Source organism: Puma concolor, chromosome A1 (assembly GCF_028749965.1).
Source record: "Puma concolor isolate L17-30 chromosome A1, mPumCon1.1.hap2, whole genome shotgun sequence".
Taxonomy (NCBI): domain Eukaryota; kingdom Metazoa; phylum Chordata; class Mammalia; order Carnivora; family Felidae; genus Puma; species Puma concolor.
In genome coordinates, this window is record NC_141667.1 from 237,512,046 (window position 1) to 237,539,424 (window position 27,379).

At 45.0% G+C, this 27,379-nt stretch overlaps 1 long non-coding RNA gene across 1 annotated transcript; it reads left to right on the forward strand.

Moving 5' to 3' along the window:
* Positions 1 to 431: 431 nt before the first annotated feature.
* On the forward strand, positions 432 to 13,127 carry LOC147584889 (uncharacterized). Its single transcript, XR_015254103.1, has 5 exons — positions 432 to 2,387; positions 2,734 to 2,832; positions 4,881 to 4,993; positions 9,308 to 9,443; positions 9,992 to 13,127. It is a non-coding gene; the product is annotated as an uncharacterized LOC147584889 (long non-coding RNA).
* The last annotated feature ends 14,252 nt before the right edge of the window (positions 13,128 to 27,379 follow it).

Below are 27,379 nucleotides of genomic sequence, written 5' to 3' on the forward strand. Positions count from 1 at the left end.
CAGTCTTCATGGCCGGTCCTCCCTCTTCCCTTTCTGTCTGTGCCTTCTTTTACTGGGAATCAAACTAAAAAGTGACGTGGTCTCCCAATTTTGCTGCCACACTCAGGACGTTTGAGTACTAATAAGATCGTAATACGTGAAGAATGGCGAATGGCTGAGTCAGTCACGCCCTCATAATCGAGGCAAGTGCTCTATTCTAAAATACTTTTTTTTTCCCAACGTTTTTTATTTATTTTTGGGACAGAGAGAGACAGAGCATGAATGGGGGAGGGGCAGAGAGAGAGGGAGACAGAATCGGAAACAGGCTCCAGGCTCCGAGCCATCAGCCCAGAGCCTGACGCGGGGCTCAAACTCACGGACCGGACCGTGAGATCGTGACCTGGCTGAAGTCGGACGCTTAACCGACTGCGCCACCCAGGCGCCCCGCAAGTGCTCTATTCTAATTTCCGAGCCCCGGATATCCTTATACTCCTCTGGGCTTCTGTCACTCTTGGCCTGAAGCCCCCCTGAGAGGGAAGAGGCTTCAGAAATAGGCTGGGTGTGAGTGACCTGATTCTCAAAGGCCGCCGGCCCCCTCTTCAGTCTGGAAACTTCTAGAGGCTCCTGAATGTCCAAATGCCCGGGAAAGTCATCGATTTAGATACACGACTGACTGAGTTTATACGTGTGCATGTGGCAGATATAATGTGGGAGGGGCATATATTCTAGTTGGAGGATTACAGTAGTACATAAAGTATTAGTAATAATAGAGGGGGACAGAGCCTGATCAGCAAGCACTGAGAGTCAGAGGAAAATTAGGACAATAAACATTTGAGGGGATTGGGGATTTGGGGGGAAAGATCCCATCAAGCTGGAGGGGTCAGAGAAAGATTTTAAGAACGGGCCTTGCAGAGTGGATAAAATGAAGATTTGCATGTAGGAAAAGGAAGGCTGTGCTACCCAGGGGAACGAAGACCCCTGCCGTCCGCCTCCCTGTTGTCAACACCGGCCTGGTAGGTGTCTTCCAACCTTTCCAAAGTGTGGGGCACCAGCTCCGTGCAGAGTTCTTTGGTTTTAGGTCGTGAAGGGCCACAATCCGCTGCTGTGATAAACTGGGCTGGGTGGGATGGAACCTCTCCCCTCGGCGTGTCCAGGGAGGCCTTGCCGTGTGGCTGGATGCTGTGTGTGTCTCTGTCTATGTGTGTGTCTGTTTGGGGGTGTGTGTGTGTGAGTCTGTGCCTGCACCCTGCAGCCCGCCCTCCCGTGCCTTGAGGAGCTGGCCCTGGGGCCCTGCGGTCCCCCTCTAAGGCTGCCCAGCTCTCCCGCCCTATGTTATTATCTGTTGGGTTGAGAGTTCCATGGCCCCTTTTTTCTTGATTCTCTTCCTCAACCTGGGGACTGTCATCCCCTTACTGACCTCTCTCTTCTCATTTATTACCTGGGAAAGTGTCCTTTTCTCTCCTTACTTTATATGCTCCTTCTGAGCGGTCTGACCTACTTCAAACACTTACGACTGTCACCGTATACCCCGGCAACTCCAAAATCAATACCTCAAGCTTTATTTTTATTCTAAATTGAGCTGCAGTCACATTCCCGTATTTCCTCTTCCTGAGGGACATCGTTAGGTGTTTCAAATCGAACATGTTAAAAATGGAGCTCATTTCCTTCTTCCTAAAAACACCCCTCGTCTCCTTCGCCCTTCACCTTCCTTATTCAACTTGTTCTGAGCTGTGTCAAGTGTATCTCAGATTTGTTCCCCAAACTGACCCGACTTCTTATCCTGTGTCATTACCAGACCACCTCTCAGCAGGTCAGAAGCCGTGAACTCAATTGGCTGCCTCCAGAATCTCTCCTCTTGGGTTCATTTGAACATTGATTTTCCTAAAAATAAATTCTGGCTTCTCACTGAAAACTTAGAGCCTTCCATATCGCCTTCCTCCTGTCCCCATCCCATATCTTACGCTCTTTTATATCTAACTTCTCACCATTCTATACACTATGAACCAGCTCATGCCTCTGTATGTGCTGTTCCGGTATCTGGAATGCCGTTCCTGTTATTTCTCTTCTGATGAGCTCCTATTCATCCTTCAACACCTGTGGGATTTTGTTTTGTTTTAATTTTTAAATGTATATTTCTTTTTGAGAGAGACACAGAGCACGAGTGGGGGAGGGACAGAGAGAGAGGGAGACACAGGATCCGAAGCAGGATCCCAATGCGGGGCTCAAACTCCTGAACTGCAAGATCACGACCTGAGCCGAAGTCGGACGCTCAACCGACTGAGCCACCCGGGCACCCCGACACCTGTGTTTCGATCAGAGTCCCTACCATGAAGATGAAACAGTCATCGCTTGAACTCCAGGAAGGCAGAGAGCTCGGCAGCCCCCCATCACGGTGTGGAACCATCCAGGTAAGGCTCTCTGGCCCTGCTGCTCTCGCTGCCCCTTCATTTTCTTGCCCGCCCTCTCCCAACCGTCACCTCCATGTCTTCAGCTCATGGAATGGAGAAGAGGAGACCTAGGACCCAGGGAGCACACGTCCCCTTCCCCCTCCTGCTCGTCTTCTTGATATTCTCTGAGGGATCTTCCCCGAGATGATATTCTTGGTTTGCACCGGGTGTTGTGACGACGATGCATTCAGATGGCCGGGACCTCCGGGGGCCTCCCTCTCGCCAGCCCCCTTCCAATCACGTCCTCCGAGTGTTAGCTTGATGGTGACGATGCCCAGTTCAAGGGACTGTCTCCTTCATCTGCCAGGAATGCTGGGACCAAGGCTTGGAGAGACATAGGGCATGGCAGAGTGGAGTGCCGTTGGAGGACTCTGGTCCCCCCCAACAGGTGCCCTGGAAGGACTTGGTGAGTGGAGCAGGCTCTTGCCTTTGGGCTCAGAACAAGAGTGTGGGCTGGCCAAGCTTCCTCAGTCTCCTTGCTGCACTGAGAGGCGGTCTGTGTTGGCTTCCAGCTGATGGTGGACCAGTTTATCAATCTCTGTATTCCCAAGGCCCGTGTTCAATGAATGAGTGTTCAAGGAATGAAAGTCTGGGTGAATTTATTAGAAGAGCTTCAGGGATTTTCCTTGGTTTTACTTTTTTTTTTTTTAATTTTTTTTTCAACGTTTATTTATTTTTGGGACAGAGAGAGACAGAGCGTGAACAGGGGAGGGGCAGAGAGAGAGAGGGAGACACAGAATCGGAAACAGGCTCCAGGCTCTGAGCCATCAGCCCAGAGCCCGACGCGGGGCTCGAACCCACGGACCGCGAGATCGTGACCTGGCTGAAGTCGGACGCTCAACCGACTGCGCCACCCAGGCGCCCCTGGTTTTACTTTTTGAATAAGGTAAGAAAGGGGCAGATTCTCTGAGCAACCCATTGCCCAAGGGGTGTTACCGGCGCAGGGTGCAGGAGCCATGGGACCCTGAGTTCCAGCCCCCATACACGGCGTTCCTCTGTCTTCTCTGACCCTTCGACCGGGGGAAGGGATCCAGCAGGCTTGCGGTCTTCAGCAGTGTTAAATAACTAACAAAAACCCAACTGGGGACGTTTTAAAGATCTAATTGTCTTTATTAATGAATTCGAGAATCAGGCAGCATCCCACCTGGCAAGGAGAGGAGAACTCAGAGGAATTGTAAAATCTGGAGGGTTTTTAGAAGGAGGGTGTGCTGGGGCGCCTGGGTGGCGCAGTCGGTTAAGCGTCCGACTTCAGCCAGGTCACGATCTCGCGGTCCGTGAGTTCGAGCCCCACGTCGGGCTCTGGGCTGATGGCTCAGAGCCTGGAGCCTGTTTCCGATTCTGTGTCTCCCTCTCTCTCTGCCCCTCCCCCGTTCATGCTCTGTCTCTCTCTGTCCCAAAAATAAATAAAACGTTGAAAAAAAAAAAAAATTTAGAAGGAGGGTGTGGCAAGAAAGCGATTAGCAAAAGAAAGGGATTGTTCCAGGCCAAGCCCCTTTCCCTTAGGGGGAAAGGTGGGGTTTTACCAAGTCAGTCACCTCACCTTCCTTCAGGGAATGAGGAAGGCCCCAGAACCAGGCTCACCAGCCTCGACTAAACAATTCCAGACGGAGGGGTTAAAAGCGCATCTCTGCGGGAGGTAAAAACTGCATCAGCTGAGCTGGTAAGCCCTAGTTTGGGATCTTGGTCTCAGTAACACCCATTTTCGAAAAAGAAAAGCCTGTGGATTTCTTTTTAACAGCAGCATGCCACGATCAGGGCAGACTTCCGCATCTCAGAGAGGAGACGTCAGTGTTAGATGTGGCCCAAAGGACAAAGCTAATGTTACTGATGTGGGAACAGAGGCAAAAAGAAATATAGATAGAATTAAATTTCCTTATAACCCACAGCCCACTGACAAATACTCGAGGCGGGCAGAGTATGACCTTCCCCCGGGAACTCCCAACTGTCTTAAAGTCAATGCTTTGCTGGAGGGAAAAACAACCTTAGCCTGACAATAGCTAGGCCTCCAGGATCCTGTGAGTCTTTAGCATATGAAAGTCCGTTTGGAAACTTCGCGTCTTCACTTCCCCCAGTTCCCAAGTATATCATCAGTCACCCCTCACAATCCTAGTGCAGCACTTTCTGCCCAAGGGTCCTGTCCCCATGCTTTAATAAAACTACCTTTTTGCATGGAAGGCATCTCAAGAGTAGGCTGCAAACCCTAACATTTCCACATCATTACCACTTCTGCCTGGAAGGCAGGAATTGAGTGACCCTTTTGAGCCTCTGCTCTCTCCCCTGTAAAACAGAACCACAACTCCTTCAGAATTACAGAATGCGGGAGCCAGGGGGGAGACCTGGATCCAGTCCCCAGGGACCATGGCTGTAACTTCTGCCCAGTAACAGTTGTGGTGTGCTGTATTTACGTCTGTCTGTCCCACCATAACCAACTCTTCTCTGTCTTTGAAACCTCAGTGCCTTATACCCAGGAAGGCCTCAGGTAAATGTCTGTTGAGTAAATAATGAATACAAGAAGAGAGAGAAAGGAATCGGTGAAGTACAATACAGCCTTCCACAGGACCTGTGAGGTACTTTGTTGCGTTTTGCTGATGGGTTTTTCAAATCCTACTCATGCGTTGAATTATTGGTGCCAAAACTCCAAGTATTTAGAAATTATTTGTGAAAGGTGGAAATTGTGAGAAGTGAGAGGATTCATTTTCAAATACCAAATAAAAGCTGTGCTGTCTAGTTAACCTATTTACAATAGATTTACAACCTATTACAACCTTACAACCTATGCATCAACCAGAGTCCCAAACGCTTAGACACTTCACTTCCTGGTTCTAATCCCTGCCCCTTCATTTCGCGGGCTTAGTTTTCGCGGGCTTTGCAATGAGCTTGCGCCAAAGAACTGAAGTGTCTGCCACACCTCAAGGAATGTACATTTGTTCCAATCAGACTACTTTTTGCCTTACATGGGCACAGGTGACTTCCAGGTAAGGCTGTAACCCCTGTAGTGCTCAGCCAATGAGGAACCAGGGGAGGGATTTACCTGTGTAGTGCTCAGCCAATGAGGAATCAGGGGAGGGATTTGCCTCTGTAGTGCTCAGCCAATGAGGCTGAGCATACTAGGGGGAGGGACTTGCATACTAGGAGATAAATTGTCTGCTGCAAGTGCCCTGAGCGGGCCTGTTCATCAGACACCCGGTCTTGCAAGAACGTTGATTAAAGCCTTGCTTCACTGTGCTCTGAGTCTCCGTGTCCCTCCTTTGACTGGGGCAGTGGGCTTATTTCTCACAAAATCAAGCCTGTGGGTTTTATTTCTTGACCTAGAGAAGGAGGTGCCTTCAGAAGGTCCTGGGGGTGGATGAATGTCTCCATTGCACAGGGAGGGGGGGTGGTTCTGACAGGAGAACCTGCCCCAAATAGGGGAACGCGTGGGAAATAGAGGGAGAGGATGATTGAGGCCTGAGCCCGTCTGGAGCAAGCTCTCGGGTGTCAGAGTTTGGCCCGGGAAACAGAGAACCCTTCCTGGGAACCGGAACTGCTGCTGGGGAAGCATGTGCCCAAGCTGTTGGCAACACCTGGTCTAGAAGTTGCGGCTCATCATGGCACAGACCCACCCGCAGGCCACTTGCTGCTCTTGAGCCAGGCTCACCCCCACTGCAGTGCTGGGGACCCCGAACTGTGGGAGTCAGTGCAGACACCCCCTTCCCTGGGTCTGGGATTCACTTGGAGGACTGCCTTTTAAACTTCCTTTTTTTCTTTTTTTCTTTTTTTTTTTTAGTGCATTTATTTATTTATTTTGAGAGAGACAGAGCAGGGAGGGGCAGAGAGAGGAAGAGAGAGAGTCCTAAGCAGGCCCTGTGCTACCAGGGCAGAGCCTGATTAGGGGCTTGAGCTCACAAACAGTGAGATTATAACCTGGGCCGAAACCAAGAATTGGATGCTCAACCAACTGAGCCACTGAGGCACCCCTGCTTTGTATTCTTCTTAAAAGTGCTTTTTCAAACTCTGCCTAGAGAATTTGCCCAGGAAACAGGATGCACAGATTTGAAAAAAAATGCTAACTCAGAAGTGAGGATAAGCCACTGTGGAATTTACCACATCACCTTTGGCTAATAAATAAAAATAAGATTCTTACCGAGTGAAATAAGAGGCCACAGGAGCACCTAGAACATCATGACCTTGCAGAAAGACGAAGCTTTCTGCAGACGTTCTGGCAAAGCGCTTCCTTCTTTGACATCTCCATAAAACACAAGATTATCTGCAAAGCTGATCTGAGGGGAATCAGTGTTTCCAATATTAACAGCTCAAACACCGATGTCAAATAGGGGCTTGGGAGTTCCTAACTGCTAAACCACATCACATAAGAAGGTAACAATTAAAAGAAAAATCCCAGCATGGTAAAACGTAAAGGAACATTAGCAAGAAATCAGGTCCAACCCCTGTATTTTCAGATGAAGAAGCAGAGGCATGGAAAGTTCCCATAGCCTTGATTGGCAGAATGGGGATTAGAATCCCCAATAATCCCTAATTTGGGCCTCTTTCTGCTATAGTAATGCGTCCCTGAATAACTTGGATAGCAAAATATCTATTTTGTGATTTCTAAATACATATCTAGACATTCCCATTATCCTGTGGCCTTCTTAGTTTGGCATACAAGTTGCACCTAATAAATGTTGCTGAAATGAGATCATCAGCATTTATAGGAACAGAGTCTTTCCTGAAAGGGATTAACCCAGACCTAGAACTTGTTTTGGGTTTGGGGGAGTTCCTCTGGCGCATTTAATCAAGGATGGAAAACTTGCCTGAGAAGTAATTGAGACCAAGAAGCGTCATCAGGTGGTTTAAGGACAAATGCCCCCTGGGGTGCGGGGGGCCGTGCACAGCCTTGCTTTGGAGATGGCAGGAAGTGGGGTGAGCTTCGTGCCGCTACACTGATCAAGGAGAAGGAGCAGCTCCCAGAAATCCACTCCACAGCGCGTGGGGAGGTGGAGGCAAAGCGGGGCCGCGGGCTGACAGCTCCTCTAGGACAGAGAACGCAGGCGACGATGGAGACGATGACGGGTTTTGCTGATGGAGATGGCGATAGAACGCAGGCCCGGTGTCACAGGCCCCATGCTGAGCTGGCTCAGACGTTCGGCTCGCTCCGATTGCACTGGATTGAAATCCAGACACTGCGAAGCCTGAGCCAGTAACAAGGGCACGAAGGTCAGCCTGTGGCGATGGAGAAGAGCGGAGCAGGAGCAGAGAGCGGCGGACTCTTCAGGAAAATGAGAGAAACGGTGTCATGTGTGAATGGAGGTGCCGGGTTTTCCAGAAGGCAGCTGGGGCTGTCAGTTGGGGCATCGGCAAGACAAAGGGCACGGAAATGAACTTCATCCGCCAAAGTCCTGATTTGGCAATACAAGCACAGCAAAAGGCTATTTTGATTTCAGCTAGTGTGCACCTCGTGTCTTGTGTGGTTGAGTTCTTTGTCCATTTGATGGAGTTTTGGAGCAGTGGGGGTCCAGAGCCGACAGCCAAGAAAGAATGCTTGAGACGTTTTTGGTGCAATAAGGCGATTTTATTAAAGCGTGGAGGCAGGACCCGTGGGCAGAAAGAGCTGCACTGGGGTTGTGAAGAGTGACTGGTTACACACTGTGCAGTTAGGGGAGGTTGAGGCAAAAGGACTTTCATATGCTAAAGTATCGTTGCTATTGTCAGGCTAAGGTTGTTTTCCCACCAATCAGGCATTACTATTAAGGTGGTAGGGGGTTCCTGGAGAAATGTTAGACTCTATTTGCCTCAAGTATTTGTCGATGGGCTGTAGGTTATAAAGAAATTTAATTTTACCCGCCATTTCCTTCTTGTCCTTGTTCCCTACAGCACTCCGGAGGAGACGGTGATGTTGGGGCTCCAGGAAAGTGAGTCTCTAGGTTTCTGGAGATTAGGCTATTGATAAGATTGCCTTTTTCTTGTAGTTTTACTAAAACAACTGTTTTAACTGATGGAGACCCGTGTCCTGCATGTCTGGAATCTCTGTCAGTTAACCGTTGATTTTGCCCTTTCCTTTGCCCTTGGGCAGCCGGGAGTGCCTGAGGAATGTCACCTACATCCCACGGGGGGGGGGGGGGGGGGGGGGGGGGGGAGGGGGGAGGGGGGGGAGGGGTTGCGAGCTGTGCTTGCTTTATGCTCCCTCATCACATTGGTGCTGTGTTTTCAGTGATTTCGGAGCCTTGAACACCTCAGGACCCGGGACTGAGGCTCCGTGGGGGCCGCCCCAACACAAGGCAGCAAAACCGCGTCAGGCTATGGAGGCACTCAGGAGAGCGTGCCCCTCCCGAGCTGTGTGAAGCTGTAGTGACACCCCAGTTAAGGCCAGAACTCCCACTCCCTGCCTTTTCACACCGTGCCCCTCTTCTCCCCCTTCATTGCTCAGAAGGAAGGATTTGGCCCAGAGTTTTGCCTCAGGACAGCCTTCCCATGGCTTATTCGATGTGGACCAACGGTGTTTGGAGGAAATGACCTTTTCTACTTAATTAAATCATGGTGCCTCTTTTATCTCACGCGCCGCCGATTTAATTCCCCTTCCTACAGATTGTTCCCAAATACCATCTCTAGTCTGACCATCCACTCTTGACCCAAGCCCCACCCCTCGCATCTGAAGGTCTGCCAATCAATGACACTCATGTCTCCCTGTCCCTTCACATCATTCCGTCTCAAAGTGCACGTGTCACCTTGCCCCTCACACTAGCCCTGCTGACTTCTCTATTTCCATTACGGGCCCCCTGCCCATCTCCTCGTCATCTGGGTTTGTGAGTATAGATCATTTTTATTCCATCCTTTCTCTGTTTCGTGTTTGTGCACTGTAAAGCTTTCTTTCCTTTGTCTTTTCGCATCTGTATTTTCCTTTCTAGAAACAAAATCGCCTGGAGAATTCAGGCTCGTGCATTCAGAATTAGTTCACATTTGGCAATTAACGGCGTCAGCCAGTCAATGTTTGCTGGGAGAAAGGACGTGAGAAAGAATCGAGTCTGCAAGCCTTCGTGACACGTGAGTCGCTGGAGAGGCGGGAGCAATGTCTGAATCATCCCCAGCACCCAGTTGAGTAGCTGGCACAGTTAACTGAATGCTGGCTAGAAGGAAGATGCAGACAGACATTTACTTGGTCCAGTCTCCGTTCTGGCTGATCCAGCTTATTAAACTTCCACAAATAATTTGTATTATTAGGTTTCTCCCTTCTTCAAAGATTGCAGTTTCCCGTTAAAAACTTCTTTTGTGTGTCATTCAAGGACTCCTGCATTTGGCTTCAAGGCAGAGGAGAGAGAGAGGAGTGTCTGTGTGTGTGTGCGTGCGTGTGTGCATTTGTGTGTTTGTATGTGCGCATTTGGTGTGTTTGTATGTGTTATGTGTATGTATATTTGCGTGTGTTTCTGTGTCTGTGTGTGTTGGCATGTGCATTTGTGTGTTTGTGTTTGCATTTGTGTGTGTGTTTCTGTAGTTGGGGGATAGAGAAAGGGTGAGACGAGGCTGTATGAGGAGGTGCAGTGAGGATAAAAAATAAACCACCAATCCCACACACGTCTCTCCTTGGAACGCAGGTCACTGAGTTTCTGAACCTTGAGGACGGTGCCTGGATTGACCGACAAGCACTTCCTCTCCTTATTTCCACGGCAAGTCCTTTCTTGAGCAGCCTCCTATGATGGGATGTTTACCCAGTATTTACATTTGGTGGAGGATCCGCGGTTGGTGACAGCTGAGGCTTTACAAGGTGAGCTGGTGACTGCGAGCGGGGCCTCTGAGGACGTCTCCTGCCTTGCCACTGAGTTACGACAGGCCGAACGGGAGGACGCGGTCAGAGCCGGCCACTGGAGCAGACCGCAGTGTGCCCTCCCCAGTGAGCTCCCCTGAAATGGCCTGGAACCTGTACAGAGGGGGGAGGGAAGTACCACCGATGGTGAGCGTGCCCATGACCTTGACCACAGAACCGCATCAGGCAAGCTGACATCCCGAGAGCCGCTCTCCGAACCTGCACCTGGCCCACTCACTGGGGCCAGGCTGGCAGCCAGCATCCGGGAGTCGAGGAAAGGGGACAGTGGTGGCTTCAGAGGCTAGACGCAGAGAGAGGAGCAGAGGCAGGTGGGAGGGCTGAGACAGGATTTCATGGACTCTGATCCTGTTTCAGAGTAAAACGGCCAAAGGGAAGGAGAAGCCAGGATAGCGTGTTTACATCGTTTACATCAGGAGAGGCTCTTTCCATTAGCTATTGTGCAAGACAGCAGGAATGATGCCTTCCACTCCACGATTGATTCCTCGTGATTTTCCTTTCATATATCAGAAAGCCAGGCTTTCTCCGCTGCAAACACACCGGGAGCAACCAGAGTAGCAACACCGGCTTTTTCGAGAAGTGAGGTTAATTTTTCGGAGGCCATCTGAGTTTTAAAACCATCTGGTCAACATTGCAGAGACAGGAGTCTCCAGTAGATGGCAGCACTAAGACAGGAGCGCCACATAGTCTCAGACTCCAGAACATTCACATCGTGCGTGAGCAGCCGCACTCCTCGTGTTGGAACCTGTGTTATGACTCATTACCAGTGAAAATATTCACTAAATGTGCTATAGTCATAACAGGATGAGTCACTCATTCAATCTTATTCACTCGTAAAATAAGAGAAATAAGAAAGTCCACTTTTCCTGCAACCTCTAATCCGAGGGCTGTGTGTTTGTGTCCCAATTTCCAGAAAATAAACGTGGTGAATACTGTTGAAATTCATTGCTTCAACCAGGAACACTATCTTTTGCTTGGACACTTGCTTTTGCTATAAGATCTGAAAAACTGAAATTTTGGATTTCTCCTATGTAATACAGACTTTTGGTAAAAGGGACGTGCAGTATTTTGGGTGTCTCAGAAAGTAAACTGGTCTTTTTTCTGGACAACAGAAGATTGAACTTAGTTGCTTTACTGACAGGTTAAGAGTTAAGTATATTCCTAGAAAGGCATATGCTCTTTTTGTTAAAATAAGTAGGCTGAAGTATAAACCTAATTTTTATTCCAAAAGAAATGCAGAGCTTCCAAAATAAGTGTCTGTATATGCATGTACTTTGTAAGCGTATATATTTATAGCTTAGCATATTTTTCTTATTTAAGAGTTATATATCTGCCATGAATCTCTGGTATATAGAAATAGATCACAATTCTCATCGTAGGAAAAGTTCTTTAAAGTATAATTTCATTTTATACTAAGACTGTAGATGGATGTTGCCTTAGAGGTCTGTCCTTGGGCCAAGTGGTATTTTTTTTTAAGTTTATTTATTTAAGGGGGGAGAGGGGCAGAGAGAGACAAAGAAGGAGGCAGATAGAATCCCAAGCAGACTCCACACCCTCAGCACAGAGACTGCCACAGGGCTTGAACCCACGAACCGTGAGATCATTACCTGAGCCAAAACCAAGAGTTGGACGCTTAACTGACTGAGCCACCCAAGTGCCCCAAGCCAAGTGTTATTCTTAAAAGCAAGCCAGCCTATGGCTAGCTGTGTGTAGCTGGCAAATCCCAGAGCTAACTGTGAAGCACAGGGCACCTTACCTTAGTAGATTGCCCCGAGTGGTGGAAATTGCATTTGGGATAAAAGACAGTTCATCTGAATGTACCTGAAATTCCTTAGAGGGCCATGGTGGAGACAGATAGTCGTTCTCTGAAAATGGAATATGCTGACTCTTGCTGTCCACAGTCCTGTGTGCACTCTGTGATATTTTGTTATCATACATCTAAGAAAAATCATTTTTACAATTGTTTCAACTCTATCGCAGAGGACCTGAATCCCAGTCCCACCAGCGAAACTTCTCGATGTATTCTGTAAGTGGCACACAGGCAGAAGGGACGATAAAGGGTCTAAAAGCTTTAAAAAAAAAAAAATCGCATTCAACCTTTGCCTCCGTTTCTTTGTCTATAAAATAAGGGCTGTGGCTGGTGTGGCTTCTAAGGGCTCTTTCAGCTTTCACATTTCAATATTTCCTCTTCTGGAGGTTCTGGGAGAGGGTTGAGGATTTAGCTCCTCCCCTTCCTTCTGTGCAACTCTGCCAGAAGTAAGAGAGAACGTTCTTTTTGTTTCGGCATATTCAAACAAGCTGGCCAAAAGGATAGTATGGAAGAAACATAGTGGGCCTTCCGTGATTCCCCAAAACCTAAGTCCTTATTTTTAACATACAGCTTTTTGTACTAGCTCCCTAAGTCTCAGATCCTTACAAAGGTAAATATTGTGCTCTCTGTAACTACATTCAGAAAACCAATTCTCTATATCTGTCTGGATTGCCTCCTGGCAGGAAGCAAATGTCAGCTCATTCCTGTGTAATCGATCCGCGGCATCTTAGTTTCGAGGCTTAGCCAAAGTAGTTACTAATAGATTTTAGATGACAGATATGGAATTTTCTTCTCTTGTCCTTCAGTGGGAAAATCAGAAGGACAGAACTGCGATAGTAGGGTTTTGATGTCTTCGTGGTAATGTGAGGGAGGCTGAAAACAATGTTAAGAAAGAAAATATTGGAATATGTATATGTCAATGATGTTTCACTTGTCTTCTTAATGAACACAAATTTATTGAATAAGTCTGGCGGGTACACTAAATTTGTTTGCATTATTGTCAGATTTCATTAAACTTGGGACCAGGTTTAAAAGCACCAGAACAATGCATGGAACACAGTCACTCAACAAATGTTAATACCATTTTTTATAGAGTGTACTTGAAGGGTGATTATTTGTAATCATCTCAGGAATATCTAGATTATTTACATGACAGCAGCTCACATTAGAAGACTGGAGAGAAATAGATAGTCTTCAATGAACGTTGGCTAGTTTCACACAGTATTTTCTTAGACCTTAGTGTAAGACCTAAGTCTGATGAGGCCTAAGAACCTTGAAGATGAATTATCCTGAAATATCTACAATGAAATATTCAAAACACATGTGGCCCCTGAGGCCTATTTTACCCCCTGTGGTCCTCATTCCTCTAATTTCAAATATAAGGGCGCGAAGATCAATGTCTCCAGGAGGTTTTGGTCTTGAAGTTTTCCTTGTAAACTCTAGAAACATGGGCAACATGGCATAGGTACCAAGTGTTCGCTAGGGTTTCTCAGGGCACGAACTCTCGAGAAGAAATAAAATTTACTACTACACAAGACGGATCTGCCAGCCCCAGTAGTTAAGCACACTTGCTAATAGGTGTTATATTTTCACAAGATCTGCACCAAAAGAGCCTTATTTCTTGATTGATGGCTGAAACTTCTCTCGGTGATTACCAAACAGCTGAGTCTCAGTGTTCATGATGTGGTTAAAGAGACAGTGGAGATGTTCTATTCATTCTCAAGGTGCCTCAAGATGCAAAAAGACAGGAGAGAACATGGGGCCCGGAGATTCTGGGACTTGGGTGCTCATCAATTATGACCAGAGAAAACAAAAGCCTTTTTCGTTTGCGAGATTGCTCTGACAAGGAACGTGCCAGGATAATGCGAGTCACAGCCTACGCTTTCTTCTATCACCATAGTTACTGATTTACGGAGTTGTCTTAACTCTCTGAAGTATCAATATGGAATGACTTTATTTTTCCATTAACAGCCATTAGCTGTGCTCTATAGAATACCACAACCTCCTTCTCTCCATTGGACGAGCCCTCCTTAATCAGTCCAATTATATAAACCTTCAGTATTTCCAGTTAGTAGAACAATCTCATGCTAAAAATAACCAGTCCTGTTTATTTTCTTTAAAACCTTAAAATTTTTTTACTGAGGTAAGCTTTATGGAGGAAAATGCATTGTATCTTACACGTAAGATTCAATGACTCAACAAGTGTATATACCTGTATGGGTTGCAAAATGAATACACAAAAATCAGTTGTATTTCAGTTTACTAGCAGTTAAAAATCTGCAAATAAAATTAAGAAAACAATTTCAGGGGCATCTGGGTGGCTCAAGCATCTGACTCTTGATTTCAGCTCAGGTCATGATCTCACAGTTCATGAGATCGAGCCCCATGTCAGGCTTTGTGCTGACAGTGCAGAGCCTGCTTGGGATTCCCCCTGCCCCTTCCCTGCTTGTGCGTGTGCTCTCTCTCTCTCTCTCTCTCTCTCAAAATAAAAATATAAACATTAATAAAGCCCAATTCCATTCCAGTCACATAAGACAAGAATAAAATATATAAGATCACTTTACAAAATAGTGTGAGACTTGTGCCCTAAAAAAAAATGATGATACATTGTTGAAAAAATTTGAAGAAGACTAAGTAAGAGGGAAGACATCCCATGTTAATAGATCAAATGGCTTCGTATTGTCAAAATGGCAATATACCACAAATGGATCCATAGATTTAACATTTAACAGTTTTATCAAAATCCCAGCTACCTTTTTTTTTTTTTTTTGGCCAGAAATTAACACACTGGTGCTAACATTCATATGGAAATGCAAGGAACTCAGAATAGCCAAAACAATCTTGAAAAAGAATAAAGTTGGAGAACTCACACCTCGCAATTTCAAAACTTACTTTAAAGTTCCAGTAATCAAGATAGTATGAGACTGACATAAGATAGACATAGAGGTTAATGGAATTAAATTCAGAGCCCAGAGATACACCCTTCCATTTACGGTCAATTAATTCTTTTTTTTTTTTTTTAATTTTTTTTTCAAGGTTTATTTTTTATTTTTGGGACAGAGAGAGACAGAGCATGAACTGGGAGGGGCAGAGAGAGAGGGAGACACAGAATCGGAAACAGGCTCCAGGCTCCGAGCCATCAGCCCAGAGCCCGACGCGGGGCTCGAACTCACGGACCGCGAGATCGTGACCTGGCTGAAGTCAGACGCTTAACCGACTGCGCCACCCAGGCGCCCCTACGGTCAATTAATTCTTAAAAATAGTGCCAAGACCATTTAACAGGGAAAGAACAGTCTTTTCAACAAATCGTGTCAGGACAACTGAATATTTGCATTAAAATAAAATAGTTTGACTTCTACTCACTCCACATGCAAACTTAACTCAAAATGTATCATCGTCCTAAATGTAAGAAAGAAAACTCCAGAGTAAGCTTCATTAACTTGAATTAGGTCATGGTTTCTTAGCCATGACACCAGGAGCACAAGCAACAAAAACAAAAACAAAAACAAAATAGAAAAATTGAACTTCATCAAAAGAAAAAACTTCTGTACTTCAAAGGATGCCACCAAAAAAGAAGGGGAAAAAAAGGTAACCCATAGAATGGGAGAAAATATACACAAATCGTATCTTAAAAGGGACTTGTTACATAAAAGACACAAGTCAAAATGAAGATTTGAATAGACATTTTTCCAAAGAAGGTGTGCAAATGGCCAATAAGCACATGAAAAGATGTTCAACATCGCCGATGATGAAGGAAATGTAATCAAAATCATAATGAAGTGCATAGCCAAGGAAGCCATCAACAAAATGAAAAGGCAACCTAAGGAATGGGAAAAAATAGATATTCTTCCAAAGAAGACATACGTGTGGCCGACAGGTACATAGGAAGATGCTCAACATCACTAATTATCAGGAAACTGCAAATCAAAACCATAATGAGATCCCATCATAACTGTTAGAATGGTTATTGTCAAAAAAGCAAAACATAGCAAGGGTTGGCAAGGCTGTGGAGAAAAGGGAGCCCTTGTGCACTGTTGGTGGGAATGGAGACTGGTACAGCCACTATGGAAAAGAGTATGGAGGTTCTTCAAAAGATTAAAACTAGAACTACCATACGATACAGCAATTCCACTTCTGGGAGTTAATCCGGATACAACAAAACACTAACTCGAAAAGATATCTGCACCCTCAGGTTCACTACAGCATTATTTATGATAGACAAGATATGCAAACAACCTAAGTGTCCAACAATAGATGAATACATAAAGAAAATGTGGTACATATATACAGTGGAAAATTACTCAGCCATAAAAAAGAAGGAAATACTGCTATTCACGACAGGCAACATGAATGGACCTGAGGACATTATGTTAAGTGAAATAAGTCAGGAAGAAAAAAACAAATGCCGTATGATCTCTCTTATATGTGGAATAATCAATCAATCAATCAATCAGTTAGTCAATCAAACCAAACCCATAGATACAGAGAACAGATTAGTTGTTACCAGAGGCAGGGGACTGAGGGTGAGAGAAATGGGTGAACTGTTTTTGTTTTTGCTTTTATTTTTTAAAAGTTTTCTTACTGCTTATTTATTTTTGAGAGAGAGACAGACCGCAAGCAGGGGTGGGGCAGAGAGAGAGGGAGACGCAGAATCCGAAGCAGGCTCCAGGCTCCGAGCTGTCAGCACAGAGCCCGATGTGGGATTCGAACCCACAAACCGTGAGATCATGACCTGAGCCGAAGTCAGATGCTCAACCAACTGAACCACCCAGGCGCCCCTGTTTTTGTTTTAGTTTAAATAAGTTGAATTAAAAAATAATTTCTCCCCAAATATTATTTCCTCCTCTGCCTCCATCATGTCTGTGGCATTCGATCATTTCTCCTGCTATCACCCTAGCTCAAAAACATACACTGCATGACTGCAATAATCTCAGTGATTCTCAGCTCTGATACCACATTGGAATCACCTAGAAGAGCTTTAAAAACATTCTATGTCTCGTCCCAACCTCAGAGATTCTGGACCTGGCTGAGGCCCCAGTATTGGCATTAAAAAAGAAAAAAAAAAAAAACTGCTTAGGTGTTTCTAATATGCAGCTAGGACTAAGGACCAGCAGCTAACCAGTTTCTCCCCATCTTTAATCCATTTTGCATATTGGATTATGACTGTAAAGGAGTCTTGCTTCATACATACCCACTGAAAAGCTTCAATTCATTAGCACCTACGTGATCATTTCCAAACTCGTGCTTTAACTTCTGCTACCCCATAACCTGACCCCGTCCCACCCTCTTAGCATGAATCCGTGATTTGCTGATACTCTATCTCCTGGACCAGCCTTGGAATTTTCTGCCTTCATGCATTGTTGATATTCTTTCTCCGTGTAGTTATTTCTGCCTGCTGAGAATACGTTCAACATTGCTGGGTTTCCAGCCCAAAGCCTTTCTTTATTGGGCCACCTGATCACGTTTTCCCCTAAAATCCAAATCATTTCCAACTGATGCCAGACTCCTGGCTCCTTTTGCACCACGGCCTACTTGCTGGTTGAAAGGTCAGGCTTTTGCAATACACAGAACACCTCCTGTCCTGGTTTCTCTAGCAGAGTGACTTTAGGGGTGCAGTGGGGTCTCCTTGAGTTTTGTTTCTACGTCTGTTAAACAAGAGCACCCACCTCTTAGAGTTGTCTGAGGACTAGGTTAAGTGAAATAGCATAGAAAATGTCCCTCATATAAGAAGTGCTAGATAAATGCCAGCTAGTTATTATTTTCATTACTGTTATCGCTGTCTACCTGTGTGTGCCATCACCCCAAATAGACTATAAGACATTGGAGTAGAAGACAAAGGCTTACAAAACCTCTTACGCTCACCGTGTCTGTTGTTCCTTGAACATGGTAAGTGTTCAGCATGCTTATTGAACAAATAATTTTATAGCTAGTTCTAAATATATCAAATGCAATTTAAGTGGCTGTGACCTCTAGCCTGGCTGTAGAACTCTTTGGTCGTGGATAGATTATATATGATATTCTGCTTTAAAAGCTTATCTTTTGGGGCACCCGGCTGGCTCAGCCAGTGGAGCATGTGACTCTTGATCTCGGGGTTGTGAGTTTGAGCCCCACTTTGTGTGTGGAATTACTTAAAATCTTTAAAGAAAAGCTTATGTTTTTAGAATATTGTTTAGAAAGAGATATAAAAATACCTTGAAGCATTTAAAAATGTTTACAATTCCCTGGGTGTAGTTCAAATGTCACTCTTTCTAGATCCTTAAGTATCCTGAGATTCCACTAAATATATTTGGTCTATCCTCCCCGAAATGAATGTTCCTATAATCCTAACAGGTGGAACATGAGGTGGAATTCTTTTGAGGCCAATTTCCTGATTTTTATTAAGAAAAGTGACTTATTAGTATTGGGCATTTTTTTTTGTTTTAGTATTTTATTTTTAAGTAATCTCTACACCCAATGTGGGGTACCAATGTGAATAAAAATGGATATCTTTTTCTTGTTTAATTGATAAGGAAAGCATTTAATAGTTCATCATTAAGTGTGATATCCTAGGTTTTTTGTTAAATATATTTTATTTCTAGTTTCCTGAGTGTTTTGGGGGCGAGGGGGGAGGGAGAGAGAGAGAGCGTGCGCACACACCAATGGGGGAGGGGCAGAGGAAGAGGGAGAGGAGGACAGAGGGATAGAGAGGGAGCGAGAATCTTTTAATTTTTTTTTAAAATGTTTTTTATTTATTTTTCAGAGAAAGAAAGACAGAGCACAAGCAGGGGAGGGGGAGAGAGAGGGAGACTCAGCAGCTGAAGCAGGCTCCAGGCTCTGAGCTGTTGGCACAGAGCCTGTCGCAGGGCTTGAACTCACGAACTGTGAGATCGTGACTTGAGCTGAAGTTGGAGGCTTAACTGACTGAGCCACCTAGGTTCTGAGAGAGAGAGACAGAGAGACAGAGAGAGAGAATATCTTAAGCAGCTCAGCTTCAAGCGTGGAGCCCTGATGAGAGGCTTAATCTCACAACGACCATGAGATCATGACCTGAGTTGAAACCAAGAGTCAGATATTTAACCAACTGAGCCACCCAGGAGACCCTCCTGAGTGTTTTTTATGACTGGGTCTCAAATTTTATGAAATGCTTTTTTAGCATATATGGATATATGACTTTTCTCATTTATTTCTGTTAATATAATGAATTACACTGATTTTCAAATGTTAAACCAACTTCTTATTTCTAGAATAAGCCCCAATAATCTTTCGTGTTAACAACAGTCCTAGAAAAAGGAGGTTTCCATATAAATAAGGTTTATTATCACCCTAAGAACAAAACATTTCTCTAATCCTTTTTTTGGGTGCAGTGAGAATATTTTTAAATTGTTTTGCTGGCTTTTATGCCCCTATAATCATAATATAATGAACACAACTACATTTTTTCCTAATGGCGGAGACATATTGTCACGGACATTTATTCCACAAGTATTTGCTATGTGCCTTTTATTCTCTGTTCTGGTTAATGAATTAATGACCGTTAGTTAGAATATTTAAAGGATATGAAGTGCATTTAATAACTACATCACACACTAGCTTTGGTATTTATTTATTTATTTTAACGTTTTATTTATTTTTGAGACAGGGAGAGACAGAGCATGAACAGGAGAGTCAGAGAGAGAGGGAGACACAGAATCTGAAACAGGCTCCAGGTTCTGAGCCGTCAGCACAGAGCCCGACGCGGGGCTTGAAATCAAGGACAGTGAGATCGTGACCTGAACCGAAGTCGGACGCTCAACCGACTGAGCCACCCAGGCGCCCCTAGGTTTGGTTTTTATTGTTGCTGCTGGTGTTGTTTCTGTCGAGTGTTTATGTTGCTTTTTACCTGTTTCTTGCTATCTGACTACCAAGTATTACTTCTTGCTTCTTCTAGTGTGTTCGTTTCTGGAATTCTCTGCCCCGCTCCCTGCCTTAACTTGGTTTTTAATGAGGAAGAAATAGCTCACCAACCTTGTTAGAACTATATGCAAAGTAAGAGTAACTCAGTTCTGAGTGAGGGTATATCCATTGTTCCTGGAGAAATGAATTCAGGGTCTTTGTATTACTTATATGGACTGCTTGAGGCCTTGTTCTTATAACACTCTGGTATTCAATTCTGTTTTAAATAATTGAGATCGCTGAAGAAGTGACTATTAGGATATTTGAATATATCACAGACCAAGCAGAATTGACTTAATTCAAATTTGAATAACTGAGAGCAATAATAGTGAAGTCAAATACCAGTCATGCACACATTTTATAGAAAATATAAAAATTTCATATAAGATATAAAATCAACTTCTTGTATACAACATAATTTAAAAATTGTAGCTTATAAATTCAGTTAATAAGTTCTACTTATTTATAATAACAAACCAGATCAGTTAGAAAGATTTTTTTTTAATTTTTTTTTTAACATTCATTTATTGTTGAGAGACAGAGCATGAGCAGGGGAGGGGCAGAGAGAGGGGGAGACACAGATTGGGAAGCAGGTTCCAGGCTCTGAGCTGTCAGCACAGAGCCCGGCGCGGGGCTCGAACCCCCAAACCGCGAGATCATGACCTGAGCCGAAGTCGGTTGCTGAGCCACCCAGGCGCCCCTAGAAAGATCTTTGTAAAAGCCCTATTCTCAAGAATAGCTTATATGCCCTTGTCACCACTTGACCATCACCCAGTGCTGCCTTCTGTACATTTGTTTTCTTTTTTACTTTGCTTTACCCACAGCTCCTGGTCCGGTCTCCAGGCGAATCGCTGGAGAGTTTATCAGATACTATGTACCAGTTTTGCTGGAGTCACCAGGAACCCGAAGTCGAAAACGCTCCTCAAATTGTTCACAGTCTAACGCGAAGGTGCACATGTGGGGTGGGCTTGCAAGTTCCCGCTCCCCCCGGGGACTTTTGGCAATGTCTGGAGCTGTTTTGATCTTGGTTGTCGCAGGACTGGGGGGAGGGGTGGGAGACGCTCGCTCTCGAGCTACTGGTATCTGGTGGAGAGAGGGCAGGGCTGCTGCTAATCTCCCAGCTCGAGCAGGTCAGGCCCCACAGCAATTATCCAGGCCCGAAAGTGGTGAGGCCGAGGAATCCTGTCCTAAAGTGACAAGGATCACACAAACAGCTAGAAAACCAAGGGGTAGAAATGGCAAACCAGGGAAGGGCTGTTTTTGAGGATATCTTTTCTTCTTCGATCGGTTTGTTGAAACTTTTTTATCATGAGGGCGCCTGGGTGGCTCAGTCGGTTACACACCACACGGACTTTGGCTCAGGTCGTGATCTCGTGGTTCGTGGGTATGAGCCCCGAATTGGGCTCTGTGCTGACAGCTCAGAGCCTGGAGCCTGCTTCGGATCCTGCGTCTCCCTCTCTCTCTGCCCCTCCCTCATTCACGCTCTGTCTCTCTCTCTCACAAAAATGAAAAAACATTAAAAAATTTAAAAAACCCTTTTTTATCATGGAAAAATTTTAAACATATACAAAATACAGAGAAGAATATAATATACCCCATGTACCAGCTTCAACCATTGTCAACGCGTTGTCAGTCTTGTCTCAGATATACGTGGCCCCCTCACTTAGACAGATTATTCTAAAGCAAACCCAGACATCATATACTTTCATTTGTAACGACTTCAGCATGTACCTCTAAGAGATAGAGGGCTCTTTTCAAAATCATAATTCTTTATTTTTAATCACAGCAGAAAAAATCATTAATCCGTAAATGCTTTCTTTACATGAAAGAAACCTGACCCCATGGATTTAAAAAAAAAATTTTTTTTTTTTAACGTTTATTTATTTTTGAGACGGAGAGAGACAGAGCATGAATGGCGGAGGGACAGAGAGAGAGGGAGACACAGAATCTGAAGCAGGCTCCAGGCTCTGAGCCATCAGCCCAGAGCCTGACTTGGGGCTCGAACTCACGAACCGTGAGATCGTGACCCGACCTGAAGTTGGACGCTTAACCGACTGAGCCACCCAGGCCCCCTGGATTTTTTTTATTCTATGCTATTAATAGATATCTGCATTCCCTGTGTCTTCTAGTCTCCAGGTGAGCAGGAGAGTTGAAATCTTTCTTTTTTGTGTACCTTATCGATCTGCACAATCTATCAAAAGAGTCCACATTGGTGGGTGCTATTAGAACAATGATCTAATCTGCAAAGTTTGCCCATTTTTTTTTTTTTTTTTACATTGGCATGATCCATAGATCTGATGAAACTTCTGCTGCCTATCCAAATTGTCTGGTTATGACAAGACTAACAAGTAACTGTGTCCTTATTCCAAGTTCATTATTCATGCATCAGAACAGGATGTAATTTCTCAACATGCCTGGCTGCCTTCACTATGAATAAATTAATCCTCATGCAGAATTTCAGCTGGCTCTTGCACTGGGGGGTGGGAGGGGCAGAGGGGTGGAGGGACATTTGTCTTTGGTGGGAGAGCCAACGAGGGGAAATCCACAATGGAGCTCATGAAAATGAGTCAGTAGAGGGCAAAGCCATGAAAATAAACTTCTTGTTTCCGGATTCCCTTTTTTTGTGAAGTGTGTGTGGGGAATCTGAGCACAGCAGAGAGCTCTGAGGGCATTCCAAAGGCATGGCATCCACGGCTCTGGAGTGAGGATTCTTGGGTTTGAGATCTCTTTTTTCCTTGCTCCAGTAACTACTACTGTCGGGCCTGTTTTCTGAGCTCTAAAATAGGCCAAGAAATATTACCTGAGGGTGAACAAAATGAGAAAATTAGCACAGCACGCTTGTTATGGTGTCTGGTAAAATAAATGCTTAATAAACGGTAGCCATTATTATCTGCTGTAAGGTGTTCACATTCATTCCAGAAAATGGGTTCGGGGAGTGGATGTCCGGGCCTGTGCTAACATGTCACAGCAGCCACATGTGACGACTGAGTGCTGGAAAGGTGGCCGGTCTGAATTGAGATGTGAAGTAAGCGTGAAATTACCACCCGATTATAAAATCTTAGTTTGATTTTTTTTTTAAGAATGTAAAATACCTCGTTAATAGTCTTTATATTGATTACGTGTTAAAATAATGATATGTGGATGTTTTGGCTTAAAGAAAACAAACTGCTGAAATTCATTTTACCTCTTTTTAGTTTTCACCACGGCTTCTAGGAAACTTAAAAGGAAACATGCGGCTTGTATTCTAGTTCTCTGCCATAGTGCTGGTGTAGACGGTGCCTGCGTAGACTTGACGGGGATTGGGCTGGCCCGGGTGCGACGCTTGCCCACAGATGGATGTGTTAAGGAACACACGGGCGCTCCTGAGTCGGGGCGCTCGGCACGGACACAGCGCGACCATAAGCCGACATATGTGCTCTCGTGGCCGGTGGTGTTCAGGCCCCAGAGAGTCCGTGTCTCACATCTTAATGCCACGAAGGTTTGGGGGGTGCCGTGGCTGACTTTGGGGATGGGTATGGCTCCAGATCCCGGGAGAATCGGGGGCGGTGGGAGAAGGGAGATGAAGCTGATAAAAGGCAAATTCACTAACGCGTCGAAGGTTCCCTCTCAGCACGCTGCAGTCAGTTTTGGGTCATGAACCATCATTTTCCAGCAGTGCGGCTTACCCACTGTCCTCCTTCTCTCGGCAGCAGCTCTGAATGTGCTCACGAGTTGCTCAGACGCACGCAGGAAGGAGTGCAGCGACCGTGGCAGACAGATTTACCTTCCCAGCCGGCACACCCTCTCCCCCCCATCCACCCTGCCCCCGCTTAGCACGCAGCCTGCTTGGGGTTCTCTCTCTCCCTCTCTCTCTGCCCCTCCCCCATTCACAGTCTCTCACTCTCTCCCTCTTTCTCAAAAAAAACTAATACTTTATTTTTTTCATTCACTCTACACTTTAGTAATATATTGAAAGTTTTCACACTTTTAATACCGTTAAATTTTATTTTGGATCCCTTAGATTATTATTGCCAAACAATAGAAATTATGTTAATGTCTTTTTGTAAAGTAATCTCTACACTCAAGTTGGGGCTCGAACTCACAACCCTGAGATCAAGAATCCCATGTTCTTCCTTCTGAGCCAATCAGGCACTCCTGTGTTAATGTCTTAATGCTAAAAACCTAAATAGTGATTTTCGGACTTGACTCATATATAAATCATAGCTCTGAGACACTTATTTTCCTATTCCTCTGTTATGAAGCTATATTTTAAGGTAATAGATACATTTTCTTTGACTGTTTCTTAAGTTGATTTATAACTTTCAGTACTCAGACATAGGTAGGCCTCTGTACTCTTGACCGCAAATCCATAAATATCAGATGGGCCAGTGTCACTCTGGTGGGCTGGGTGGACATCTGGTGGCCTGCTGATTTCTGAAGTTTGTGACATGAACTATTTTATAAAATGCATCAGAAGAAAATAGCTCCTTTTAAAATGCCGCGATAGACATCTCCTTGGGCAATTGATGTTTCTCTCCCCAGCTGCTTGCTTAGATCCATCCACCTGATGATTGCGGTCAGACTCCTGGTTCTAGTTCACATGCGTATCCTGGCATTGTGTTAGAAACATCAAAGCATATTTCAAAGTATGTGCCGTGCCCAATCTTGGTACTTGTCTTCTCTTTCTCATAAATCCCCCTCGAGGCTGCCTCATGGTTTCCCTGCCCACTGACTGCCCGCCCCTTAACAGCACAGTTGTGTCCCTTCCTCGAATACTGTTGAGAGCAGTCTGACGTAGAAAGCCCACGATGCCTGTATCGATGCTGTTAAAGTACCTCATTTCACTGTGGTCTAAATGCGTTAATGTAAACATGCTCTGCCTATTTAGGCTTAGGAAGTCACAATTGCCCTTGATCCAGGCCCCAGATTTCTAGCTACCACGAAAGCTCATCACTCAACAGATACACAAACTTCATCCGGATACACACAGTTCCTTGTCCTTTATTAGAGAATGCTAGTCTCAAAATCTTTGCAGCCTTTTCCTTAAAATGACAGGTATTTTTAAAAAGGTAAAGCCAGCGATTCATGAAAATACTCCATCTCACGGCAAGTCATGGTTTGGGCAGAAACGTGCCCTTGGCAAAGTAGATCCTGGGTTTATTTCGCCGTGCCTGTCTCCTCTAGGCTGACTGTTGGCTAGTATGGTTCACCGTTTTCCTCAGAAGGGAAGTAAAAGCTGAGGGATGGGACAGATAGTCGGTTACTCTTCTTTCCAAAGTGCTTACCAATGTGGCTCTCCATAAATCATCACAATAAACGCTATCTATTTACTCTAGTGGCTCTCAAACCCAGGTGGTAGATCCCAATTGTGTCTGGATGCTTGTACAGCCCTGGGTGCTTTGTGTCAACATACATTATTGGTGTAGGCTTCAGGATCATGGGTAATTATGTAGATTTGTGTGCAGTTGTATGTACAAGTCTTAACAGACATTTGAGAGTGGAATAGTCACTATTTATTTAAAAGCTTCTTCTCGACTTATCCTAAAGGCCAATGGTTAAATGTTAACTGGCTAGCGTCAACTTACGTCCAGTGATATGATCAGAGTTGACATTTATTTTCTGATTGAATTTCGGGCCAATCTTCCAGAAGGCGGGCCTGTCACTTACATGGACTTTGGTCTCCTTGAGGGAGTCCAATTACTTCCCATCGCCCATCAATCGAATTGCCCAGAAAGCCCCAGTGGCTGTTACTTACACTGTTAGTACTGTCTGTTAGGAGTGACACTCTGGGTAGGGGTTTCCCAGTGAGCTCTTAGAAATGAGGAGAGTTTTACGCAGCATTTAATTATCCAGTCTCAGTGTTACGGGTAGCCATTGATTGCCCCAGGGAAACTAAGAACTAAGGGTTCTCAGCTGCAGACCGGGGCCTTGGGTGGAGGCTCATCCTTTTAGGGGCACATTTTTCTCCTCTTGCTCTCAACCTCTAGGCCATGGCTGTTTTGCCTCCCCTACCCCAGTGGATAATATCCTTTCAGGGAAATGTGTAGCGAAGGAGATAAGTATATTTTTTTTCTTTCAACATTTCAGTTGATTAGAAACTTACTGTCTTAAGGGTCTCTTGATGTGTCCCCCCCCTTTGTGTCACAAATGTTGTGTGTTGTAATGATGGAACTGCAGCCTGTTTATCTCACTTCGTGCTTTCTTCTCCCTCCAGGTCCTGGGTGCAAGATTCAGCTCCAGCTTTATTCCAGGGAATATGACTCCATCCGCCTTTAGACCGACCTACTATGTGGAAATGTCCAAATGTAGAGGTCTAGTGTATAATTTGTTCATCGGGACAGTTCAAGGCAAGTGTTTCTAGTTGGTCAGCAGCTTTGTTCCTGGGGTGACTTGGGGGCCCAGGACTCATCCATCTCTGGTTCCTTTTTCTCCAGGAGGTGGAGAAAGGGAGGATGGAAAATACACCTGTTTCTTAAGCCTTGCTTCAAATGACACATATCCCTTCCACTAACACTCTCTGGGTGAGAACTAATGACATGCCATATCCATATTTTTTTAAAGTTTATTCATTTATTTTGAGAGAGAGAGAGAGCAAATGCATATGTGAGCAAGAGAGGGAGGGGCAGAGAGAGAGGGAGACAGAGAATCCCAAGCGGGCTTTGCACTGTCAGCACAGAGCTCAGCTCGGGGCTCGATCCCATGAACTGTGAGATCATGACCCGAGCTGAAATCTAGAGTTGGGCACTTAACCATCTGAGCCACCCGGCAGCGGTGCCCCCAATGACCTGCCATATCTGGATGCAACAAGGAACTGGGAAATACAGACTTTGGAAGGGTAGCCACTTTCCAGGGACAACTGCCTTCCATGGAAGGAAAGGGATTGTAAAAGCTGGTGAGCAGTCATCTGCCTTTGCTCGAATTCCCTGGACTTTGTAACACCTATTCTCTTCCTGACTGTCTATCAAAATCCTACTCATCTTTAAAAGCTCAGCTTAAATGCCATCTCATTCACAAAGTCCTCCAAGATCTCATTGTTGGAATTCATTGTCCTTCTCCCACATACTTGGCTCATGCCTCTAGTATGATACAAGACATGATTTGTTTCCCTGGCCGCCTCTCCAGCCATACAGGGTGAACCTCAGGACTGTGGACTGGAAGTTCTTTCTTTCTATACCTCCCACATCACCTAGAATATCTCTGTACACAGTGTTCCCTCAGCTATTCTGAGAAATGTTATCGGAATTTAATCGCTTGAACGTTAAGTATATAAAATTCCTCAGGAAGTATGATATTGGCCTACCAATAAGCATTTCTTAATTACTTGCTATACGAAACCCACTTCCTGAATTTAAGATGCTTATAATCTAATAAGGATGTCAGACATAAGCCCTTTTAAAAAGACAGAAGAAAATACTTAAATTCTTGAGGTACTGCTAACAAGCCCATCAGTAAACTGGTATT